Genomic DNA, 12,078 nt, shown 5'->3' with positions numbered 1-12,078 from the left:
CATGTCACGCCTTATATACTTTTATCAAAGTACCTTCGTATAATGCCAAAATATGAATAGTTTATCGTTTAAAGGGAAGCTAGATGGGCGAAGCCCCCCCCCCCGGAAGTTTCACGGTTTTAGTGATTTTGAAGGCTTTGACAACCACTTCTCGAGCATGTCACGCCTTATATACTTTCATCAAAGTACCTTCGTATCATGTCAAAAAAGTGAATAGTTTATAGTTTTGGGGTCCAGGGGGGCGAAGCCCCCCGGAAGCTCATCGATTTTAGTGATTATGAAGGCTTTGACAACCACTTCTCGATCATGTCACGCCTTATATACTTTCATCAAAGTACCTTCGTATAATGCCAAAACATGAATAGTTTATCGTTTAGGGGGTCTAGAGGGGCGAAGCCCCCCCTCCCCCCGGAAGCTTCACGGTTTTAGTGATTTTGAAGGCTTTGACAACCACTTCTCGAGCATGTCAGCCTTATATACTTTCATCAAAGTACCTTCGTATAATGCAAAAAAGTGCATAGTTTATAGTTTTGGGGTCCAGGGGGGCGAAGCCCCCGGGAAGCTCATCGATTTTAGTGATTTTGAAGGTTTTGACAACCACTTCTCGAGCATGTCACGCCTTATATACTTTCATCAAAGTACCTTCGTATAATGCCAAAAAATGAATAGTCTATCGTTTAGGGGGTCTAGAGGGGCGAAGCCTCCCGGAAGCTTCACGATTTAGTGATTTTTAAGGCTTTGACAACCACTTCTCGAGCGTGTCACGCCTTAAATACTTTCATCAAAGTACCTTCTTATAATGCCAAAAAAGTGCATAGTTTATAGTTTTGGGGGTCCAGGGGGGCGAAGTCCTCCGGAAGCTCCACGATTTTAGTGTTTTTGAAGGATTTGACAACCACTTCTCGAGCATGTCACGCCTTATATACTTTTATCAAAGTACCTTCGTATAATGCCAAAAAATGAATAGTCTATCGCTTAGGGGGTCTAGAGGGGCGAAGCCTCCCGGAAGCTTCACGATTTAGTGATTTTTAAGGCTTTGACAACCACTTCTCGAGCATGTCACGCCTTAAATACTTTCATCAAAGTACCTTCTTATAATGCCAAAAAAGTGCATAGTTTATAGTGTTGGGGGTCCAGGGGGGCGAAGTCCTCCGGAAGCTCCACGATTTTAGTGTTTTTGAAGGATTTGACAACCACTTCTCGAGCATGTCACGCCTTATATACTTTTATCAAAGTACCTTCGTATAATGCCAAACAATGAATAGTTTATCGTTTAAGGGGTCTAGATGGGCGAAGCCCCCTGGAAGCTTCACGGTTTTAGTGATTTTGAAGGCTTTGACAACCACTTCTCGAGTATGTCACGCCTTATATACTTTCATCAAAGTACCTTCTTATACTACCAAAAAGTGCATAGTTTATAGTTTTGGGGTTCAGGGGGGCGAAGCCCCCCGGAAGCTCCACGATTTTAGTGATTTTGAAGGCTTTGACAACCACTTCTCGAGCATGTCACACCTTATATACTTTCATCAAAGTACCTTCGTATAATGCCATAAAATGAATAGTTTATCGTTTGGGGGGTCTAGAGGGGCGAAGCCCCCCGGAAGCTTTACGATTTTAGTGGTTTTGAAGGCTTTGACAACCACTTCTCGAGCATGTCACGCCTTAAATACTTTCATCAAAGTACCTTCTTATAATGCCCAAAAAGTGCATTTTTCCGGTCATTGTTTAACTAGGCTGCAAACGTAAACCTAGTTAAAAGATCAAATCATTAGTAATAACCTGAAAAAAAAATATAATAACACAGAAATGTTAACTTACTTTTATCACGAGATTAACCGTTAGCGCAATATCGGGTAATTCCGACAGTCGTCTAATTTCGACACTTTTCAAAATATTTATCAGACTTGTTTTAAATCACCATCATCCCATATGATTTCATTGTAAAATGTGACATAGTTGGTGTTGTGACGTTACCAGATAACATCTCTCTATCAAACGTCTCGCGAATTGCATGTAAGTGAGCCTTTAAAAATACGTACATTGTATTACTTAGCGAATTTTTATAACGTTATGAGCTTCGCTAAGGGAGGTTACATAAGTGTCAATTACGTCCCTTCGGAATTTCGCTGTATTTCTGGTACTTGTACAAGTTCTAGTTTAAAATTTGTTTCACTTGACATTGTATTTGTGTTTCAATGGCGCCAAGCGTTTTTTAAACTATGATTTGTGGGGTGTCGAAATTATCCTCCGATTTTATACGATGGTGGGTAAATCCGACACTCCAAATGTTTTCAAGCATTCCCAGCGCATATGGAAAGATAGATTCGTTTAATAGAATTACTGTACTCTTAAAATGGTATGCAGCTTATTGAATATTATATTTAGCTCTTTCTATATTTTGTCAAGCAGATTATATCAAATTAGAGCTATTTAAAGATTGTGAAGGTTATTGATTAATGAAATTGTATTTTTTATTTACTTAATTATAGCGTTAATTGGATCCCCTGTGATCACCGCGGATGCTGCGCAACCACCGTAAACACCTGTCTGCGAGGATTATTCACGCGTTTTAAATGTACATGTACAAAAGACAATCATATACATGTGTACTACATGTAGATATTATATGTATGTGCACACGTATGCACTTAAATTTTTACACTTACATAAAGTCGGAAACGTAAATAAAGCGTTTAGATAATCAAAACTATTAATTCTTAATGGCAATGCCAAATATTTCGCGAGATATTTCAACTTTAGTTGAAATTCACAACGAAACTTTTAATGGAAATCAAATGATTTCAATGTTGTACCCGCGTAATCTTTTCTTGTATTGAGCGGAGGTCATAACCCAGCATTATTTTATTTTATGTCGTTATTATCCCAAATCGATCCATATAAGAAGCCATACAACATATTAAAAGGCCTGATAGTTAACTTGGATGTGTATACATTTGACTGTTATGTCACATTACTAAGGCAGTAGTTTGATATGCAAAATTATTATCCATTGCTTCTTAAACATATGTAGGCCGAAAATATATATATAAAAACAAGTGTTTATTTGTATAAACATTCTTTGTTCGCGGTGTGAAATCTTTAATTTGTGTTTTGTTTATTTGTCTCAATATTCATCTAAAACTGAATGTTCATTTTTTTATTTAATTTCAGTTTTATGTAATAGGATATTTAAATTAATGTTTCTGATCTACATTTAACAAAATTCCATTTTCTTTACTTAAACTATCGCATATTGTATTATTTTTAAGATTACATTATGAACGTGAAGTAAACAACGAAAACGTTGCCAAATGATTTGTGTAATTTTTCCAAGGGTAATCTTATCGTTTATATAATCGGTTACGTGAATAAACACTTTAAACACTAAAGTAAACACAATATTTTACGTTGATCGTATTTGTATGACCTACTTTATGCATCAATTGGCGAGGTAAACATTATCATCATATGACGTGTGTTCGCCTTTGAAGACACATGTTCCTACGTATTATAAGTTATATGTCGTTATTCAGTCATGTTAAAATCAAAGCGCTGAAGGCTCTGAAGTTGTTCGCTATTGCATTATCTTAGACGCATTGAATTACAGTTTTAATGTTTATCCTTAGTTCTGGTGTTTCGTCAAAGATGTTTTCCCCGATGTATGTAATCTTTATTTTGTGGTAAAATAAACCATTGTTGTAAGTGTTTGCATTCCCTAAACTAAAACACATTTGCAATATTCAAATAAGCATTCTCCCGTTGCATACTCACCTTTAGAAATCTAGGTCAAAAGTGTTTGTTTAAGGAGAATAAAATTAAATCTATTGTTACACATATTACAAACAATATCTCTAGTATGTCAAAAATAAGAATTGTAGATAAGTTGCGCACTATACATTTTTTGGAGAAAAATATTGTTATTTAATGAGATCCCACATCGGCAAATGTACACATTTAAAGTATTGTATTATTCAGTAACACAGAATCATTACCATAATGAATTGCGTTTGTGTCTGGTAAAAACTGGTCGTTGGCCCAGTCATCCTAGCTCCAGGTAAAATTGAGAAACAATGGCAGTTAGGCTATTTTGAATATATTTCCGGTGTGGAAAAAAAAGGAAATTTAAAACCCACGCGCTTTGGGGTTTATTCGAAATTGAATCCGATTACTTTGGTCAGAAGCCATCAGGCCGACAGCAGGGAAAACGCAATCGCTGATTGGTTAAACCCTGAATTAAATTTGATTTAAAATGACGATGATTGGTTTGAAAGAGTTTGTTAGGAGACCATATGTACTGAGCGTCTTAAAATTCAAACATTATAAAAGTCTAACACAAATATCTACTCTGTCAAACATTATCACGTAATTTTTTCCATTTACCAATTAGTCACATAGGCACATACCACGTAAACTAGCTATAGCAGCAATATTAGTTGTTGTCGGCAGTGACGGTTGATTATATGAATCCACAACTGAAACCATGGAATCCCGCTGAACAAAACTGAAGCGCGCGACGCTTAAATAGTTTAATCGAACACTTGATGAAACTGAGTATAAGGAAGTGGTTGCAAACTTTCTTGACTTGATGGAAATTAAATACTGGCTTTAAAATCGTCCCCGAAGCATATAAATGCAAACATGAATTATTTACATTTTCTTCAGTTTTGAAACTTCCGAAGTATTTAAGACCACATATACATGTTTCATACTTAAAAATACCAGTTATTCGAAAACGGTCCGTTAATTGGTGTGTCTGCCAGCTAAACTAGTGTACAGTGTTAATAAACAATGTTATCAGATTGAAGATCGAGCGCTGCATGCATAGTTGTTTTAGAAATAAAAATATTTATGTGTCATGACTTTGGCACTGAAAGTGTATTACGACATACCATGGGTATTGCATATATATGTATTTATAGATAGTATATATATCACCTGAATTGCTTAAAAGATGTGCAGCATTTTCTAGAGCTTTTGTGATCAGTCTATGGTAAACGTCCGTGACCGTGCGATATGCTTCAACCTTTTAAACCTCGATGTCATTTACAGACCACAGTTGAGGTTCATTCTTGATTAAAATGGTCGAATTGTTAATCTTGAAATCATTTAAGCCAAGGTTGAATATGGATAAAGTGCGGTGAAAATTAGGTTATTGTGCAAAATCAACGAAATACCGCTGTATTAACTAAATGTATCACTAAATCAAGATAAAATACTGATTGAATACATATTACTGACGTCAAGGCCATGTTTGAGGCTGGATCAAGTGTAGTCCAAAACTAGGTTAATTTGTGAACAATTTGTGTACCTGCATTGCACTCAGGTGATCGATTTAGGGCCATCTTGGCTCTCTTTTTAATTTATAATTCAACCACAGAACATTCCTGTGACGTTTCGTGACAATGTTCAGTCATGAGGAAAGTCTTCGTTAGTAACGAACAATTAGTACTTGTATATTTACCTAAATAACAGGTTAAATATTGTTTCGTATACACTTCCATATAAGTTGCAACGTTTGTTTCTATAAAATATATTCAAATCTCAAACTAAATATATAACAAAATTGTTAGCCAATGTGTTGAATATGATAGAGTAAATTACAGATGATTCAATATTCATATTATAGAAAACTTGATGTCAAAAAGGTGTGAGTATTAACTGCATTTATTTAGATGATTTAAAGAAATTTTAATGATCATGAATTTATAAATCTTTTATAACTTTACTTTTCAACATGACTATACTCTGAAATTATGTAAACATTAAGTATTGATATAGATGAATACAAATTTTAAAAAACTTGTTTTGTTTTATGTTTGTGCGTGTAATTTTATAATGCAATAAATATAAAAATCATCCCTTTATGTATTATTAAATTTTGAGATCTCAGTATTTCAGTAAAATATCACAAGAGTGCCTATATAAGTCAACACATAAACAACAAGACAATGTTTAAAAAAAGCAAACAAAAATGTTAGTAAATAAATGAAAATAAATATAAAAATAGAACACAATAAAAGCACGAACATCGTAAACTAAATTTGCGGATACCACATGTAAAATATGTGGGGGATCTCATTTTTTTATTTTTTGTATAAACTGAATAAAACTGCAAAGTTTAATCACAATATCAATGATTAGACCGTCAAAATAATTAACCCTTTACAAATATAGAAAAACTAGACAAACTGTGCAGTTGAAGTAAATGTTTCTTGTGTCATAAATGCTTGTTCATAATCTCATGTCTTTAATATCTTTGTAATGCCCGCTCCAAGGTACAAGCAAAACACATTAAATCAAGCTATAAGCAAGTTCTTAGTACTATAAAAATATTGCTACGTGTAATCCACAATAAGTACACAACCTGAGCATTCCCCAAAAACATAATGAAACGACTTAAGAATTGAGACCACAAGTTAACATATTGTAGTTCTTCTCCTCAGTTTTTTTGTATTGCCTGAAGCCCGATAATATAGGGTAGCAGTTTTAGCCTTCACAGATGTCCGGATAAAATAGTAAATATTATAATCAACGCAATCCTATCAAGTCCAGTAGACACTCACTCTATCATTAATCCAATTTCTGAATATCGGACATGTATCTAGAACAGCAGCACAATCTTCGCAGGTTGCCAAGTGACGACACGGCATGATCATGGTTAACTCTTCTTTATCTATTCAGATCTTGCACACACGCTGCTCTTTCAGCTTCTCATTTTCTTTCAAGACTGTACTGGGCTCTAAAAATATGCACACAGTGTTATAAAATATATAATTTAATTATGAAAAAAAACGTCATCTACAATTGACATAAAGCTTATTTGTAATGGTTTAAATTAAGGAACATTGAAATTATGTGGTGAACCAACTTTAGATGAAATTATTGAGAAATGCAGACCACCCCTAGTGATAAGAGAGCATATCGTTTAAACAATATTGTAATCAGAAGTGTTTAAATTGATAAAATGCAAAACCGTTTGGTAAACGTTAGTTTCGGAACAGCATCTACACAAATTTCCCGTAAAGTTCGACTCACCTTACAGAACTCCGGTTGAGGGTAATGAACTAGAGTCTCTCGTAAAACTATGATCTTGCAAATGTTGGTTAGTAAGATGGTCAGACTGTGGTTCATGGTCCAGCCCTTGATCGTCAGCATGTGACTGACTTGTGGCATCATCCGTCGCATCACTGGGCTGGGCGACTAGTTGACCATGTGCTGTCATGACAACTGAACCGTCTGACCGGTTGACTAAAAGACCGGGTCGGCTGGGTGGAACAATTGCCGGTCTTGTTTGCTCCTGAGCTGTCTGCTTGTTATTTGTCAACCCCTCTCCTTGTTTGATGTTCATAGCATATTCAACGCCCTTCTGTTGTCTTACAAAGCCGCACTGTGGAAACCATTTTGCATGCTCTACCAAGGGTATGTCGTTTGGTTCCCAGCCATGAAGTTCACCTCCGCACCAGTAGCATTTACAACGATCAGCCTGACCTACCAAAGGTAATAAATGCACATAAGCACTTTGGTTTAATACGGCAGTGTCTTATTATTTCTAATAAGCAGGGGTAATTTCTGTCGATCAAACATGTTAAAATTTTAGAATTTACACGAATATTTTATTATTATAACCACAGGCAAGTGATTTGCATAGTCATCATTAGAGCTTTATACTAAGTTGACAGTGATCGAAACCAAGGCTCAGTAGGCGTACCATTTACCTTGTAATTTAGTCTGTGTTTTTGTTTAATTGAAATATTGTTTCGGGAAAAAAATGTTATGAATATCTTTTTTTTAATTCGCGCAATTCTCCAACTCAAAATGTATAGCGATAAATATTTCTTTTCTATAGGGTTCAACAATATATCCCTTCGAAAAATAAATGCGTAATATCTAATTTAAATAACAAGATTGCTTACCCATATACAACAAGCCAGTAGCTGCCAAGTCTCTCGGAGTTTGTCTCAACTGTGCGGGCCATCCTCCGTATGAACGTAACCTCGTGTGTTCGTCAGCCCAGTCACGATACTTTGGCTCGGTGATAGCGGCTGCTGCTCCTTGGTTTGAATCAATTGAAGACAGAATTACTGCACTTTGTAATTCTGGAACGACCACGGCAGTATCAGCTCTGTTTAGAGTTGAAGTTGTTTGAATCAGGTCTGCCCTTAGCGAAGAATTAGCAAAGTTTCCAGCTGCAGTCGTTCTTACCCGGTTTGTTCTATTTAATGCATTTACGGATGTCGCCTGTGAAACTACCTTACCCGAAGAAATGGGTATATTTCCACACTCATATCCGAGCGCAAAAGGACATTCTGGGCAATATTTCCTATGTTCATTGGCCACAACATCACCTGCTTTAAAGCTACCTAAACTCGCTCTGCAAAACACACATTGCACGCGATCTGATACATGTAGGTACATAAAACCATTTTTAGCCAATTCTTCCTTAGTTACATTTGCCCAATGTGGCCAGTCGTGGAACGTTGTGAGTCTCTCACTCTCACGGTAGAAGTGAGAATAATATTCTCGTGGATCGGGGGCATAGTCTTCTGGCTCTTCGTCGGTGCTTTCATCGTCCATTATCCCATCTTTGTGACGAGTATTAAGTGACAATATTGGTGGCGAATCTTCCTCTATATCATCATATTGTTCAGCAGATAGTAATGGCAGGACATGTAAACTACGGGTATAGTCCCCACTTGCAAAGTCGCTAGAATTACTTGATTTTAAGCTAGTTTCTTCCATGGTCCTCACTAAATGAGATTTTAAATAACACCTGAAATGGGAGATTTGTTTTACAAATATTATTACCACTAAACGACAGTGCATATTTTATTGGTGGGTTTATTCATTAATTTAATACGTTTATTTTTTCAAAATGACTTTTAACAATTTTGCCCAAACTGCAAGTTTTATTGAATACCAACAGAAATATTTTACATGCGTCCATTTTAATCATTTCGACCGCCTAAACAGGAATCATCTTTTCCCGGCGCTAACATGTATGCCCCTTTCTCTCATACTTTCTGACAACATACGTGAAACGCATTGATAGCGTTTCTTAATTGTAAAATGTTAACAGTATTTCGATTGATCTAAGCAGACTCACCAAGACTAATTACGCTAGTAAATAATGAATCATAACAACTTACATGTTTCTCACAATAAAACAATCTTCAGGGTAAGTCAAGTAGTAGTCGATTGAATACTGTTAAGATCTCCGTTGTATATCCACTGCGTACTGAACTTGGTGTATAGAGCTGCTATTTATATAGAGTAAACATCGGTCACTTGACGAGTAAACAAGATCTCCCGAAATTTCCCGAAATTTCCCGAATCAATTTCGTACGTGCTATTTACGAGTGTATGTATTCACATAAACATATCATATTCCGCTGAGAGTTGAAGTAAGACATAAACAAAACACGCACCTATGCACATCATGAATCTGCATTAACATACCCGTAGCCGGGGGGGGGGGGCGTAAGGGTGCGTTCACACCAAACATTTTTGACGATTAAACAAACGTTTGTATTATAAGTTGCACCCAACTTTACTTGACGCAAAAACGGTTATTTATTTTTTCCATGACCCAGTGAGTCTTCGTTTTTAAGCGTTACATTAATGGTGTAGTATTCAATATGCAACAGACAGGTCACCATTTAATTAATTTCTCGATGAAGTAATTTCCAAGATAGCGCGTGATTTTTATTAACAATTTTTAACCGTAGAATTGTTGAAATCAACAGAAGTTTTGACAGCAAAGTGTGAGAAGATCTAAGAAGCCGGTCCCCGCAAAATGGAATTGCAATCTTTGTTATAAATTGATGTGTTTTCTGTAAAATTCAAAATTATAAACCTGGCACTCAAATCTGTATAAAATCGATACTTATTTATAGCAAATGATACTAAATGGATGTTTTGTAACTTTTTCATTAATGTCTGTTAAAGCTTTAACTATAATTTATATCATAACATAATGATGCAGCCTTCTTATTGTGTGTTGAAATCCCAGTCGAATAACCTTTTCCGACAATTATCTAAATAGCTGGAAAATAATTGATTAACTTTAATACATTATCTTATAAAAAAGAAGATACATTTTAGATGATTATTAACGGAATGCTATGCCAGCTTCCGAAAATGACTGAAATCAAAGGACACACTGCCGACTATTGCCGTAGACTGATGAGTCACTGGTTAATCATTTTGCATTATACCACGATTTATAACAATTACACATTGTGCACAGCATTTTCGACAGACTGCTTGTCTTTTTGTTATTTCCCCGTACAACCATTTTTGGCATTGTCGGATACCCACGACTAAATCATTCCGTTACTTAACAGCATTAGATAAAAGGAGAGTAGCGGAATGGGTCAAACGTGGGTATCCGACGATGATTTTCGGATCCCCTAAAGGGTGTTTCAGAAAAAAAAATCAGGTTATTTTTTGTTGAATGACAAGAAAACAAATATTTTCTACAAAGAAATGTAGCTTTTTTTAGTTTATCAACACTTTATGGCATCTGTTCTGCTCAACATACAGAACTTTCCACAATGTTTTAATTATGTCAAACTTGACACTAGGAAATATGTCCTACTCTTAAACAGTTGTTATAATGAATTTAAAAAGTTGTAACATATGATCAGGTGGACTTTAACATTTAATGTTCATTAACTGTAACGGATCTTGAGCATAATGGGCAAATAAGTCCATCTTTTTTCTTCAACGTCCTGGTATACATTGTTAGGGACTTTGAGACCATAGGGCCAGTAGTTTGTGGTTATAGGGTCTTTATGAAGCCTTAACTGTTTTTTCGTTCTGAAATTCGTTTAGAAAAAGATAACTTATTTGTTAAAACTAGTTAAAAAAAAGAAGTGACCAGTTATACCATTTTGATTTCTGTTTAGTATTGATACAGATTAGAGAAGACCCAGTTTTATTAATCCGTGTTTTGTTGTACAATACACTATTAGCACGTTTAGAGCAATGCTAGACCTCTAGTACTATCCAGATAGTAGCAGACAAACAATTGTTTTATAAAAGGCTAATATTTCCATTTAATTTGCTCGATTTATGAATGGTAGTAGTTTGGAATGGTAAAACATACCAATTTTATCAAGATTCCAATAACTAATGATATTTTATACCGTTCTTATTTTTGATTTAATATTATATAAATTTGTTGTTGCATATGTAAACAAAGTGTGTGCGCGCATACTAGTATCGGTTTAAACACCGTATAAAATTATGTATTTCCATTTTAGCCTCGTTCTGGGAAAACCGGTTTTAATACATGAGCGTAAAGTGTCGTCCAAGAAAAGCCTTTGCAGTCCGCACAGGCTATACAAGGACGACACAAATCGCCTAAATTGATTTTTCGCTAAGAACTCTTCCTTCAAAAGAAAAATTCTATTTAAGGGGAAAATATCGTCCCTGATTAGCCTGTTCGAGCTGCACAGGCTAATTTGAGACGATACTATTCGCACATGCATTTAGCCCCGTTTTACCATAGAGGCTCATTTCTTTTCCTTGTGATGTTTCTTATGTCATGTTGATGTTGCAGTTTATTATCGAGACATTAAAATCTGTAACAAATGTATTATACTATGAAACTATCCATTAATCTGTTTAATAAAACCCCGAGGGTTATGTAACTAGCATACTAAATGTATGTGTGTAATATTCAATTCACGCATCAGATTTTGGCATTCATATTTTCATTTTCTGTCTGCCTACGTACATGCATTGAGATTGTTTAAGGTGCGCGTTTGTTTGATATGAATATAAAGAAGTAAAACTCCAGCTGCTTGAGCAGTATTGAATTCTCATCATATACAAATAGTCGGTCCTTTATTTAAGGCAAGTGACCAATTGCCAAAACATTACAAAACAGCACAAAACAGCACAATACAAAACAACATAAACACATATAAGAATAAAGCTGGGGTCACCGCCTTGGAACGGTCAATGCAAAGCATTGGGGGTTTAAACCGATTTTAAACCGCTCAACCTCACACTTGGCCCAGCAATATTCATGATACATTTAAGTGTAAATAAAATTTAACCTCATAGCATTGC

The 12,078-nt window shown here is 35.4% G+C and overlaps 1 pseudogene; it reads right to left on the bottom strand.

Moving 5' to 3' along the window:
* Positions 1-9,270, bottom strand: part of LOC127849577 (baculoviral IAP repeat-containing protein 3-like) — a 114,823-nt pseudogene extending 105,553 nt beyond the window's left edge.
* Between the last annotated feature and the right edge of the window lie 2,808 nt (positions 9,271-12,078).

Source organism: Dreissena polymorpha, chromosome 11, assembly GCF_020536995.1.
Source record: "Dreissena polymorpha isolate Duluth1 chromosome 11, UMN_Dpol_1.0, whole genome shotgun sequence".
Classification (NCBI taxonomy): Eukaryota; Metazoa; Mollusca; class Bivalvia; order Myida; family Dreissenidae; genus Dreissena; species Dreissena polymorpha.
The sequence above is the reverse complement of the archived record's forward strand: the minus strand, read 5'-3'. Positions and strand labels throughout refer to the sequence as shown.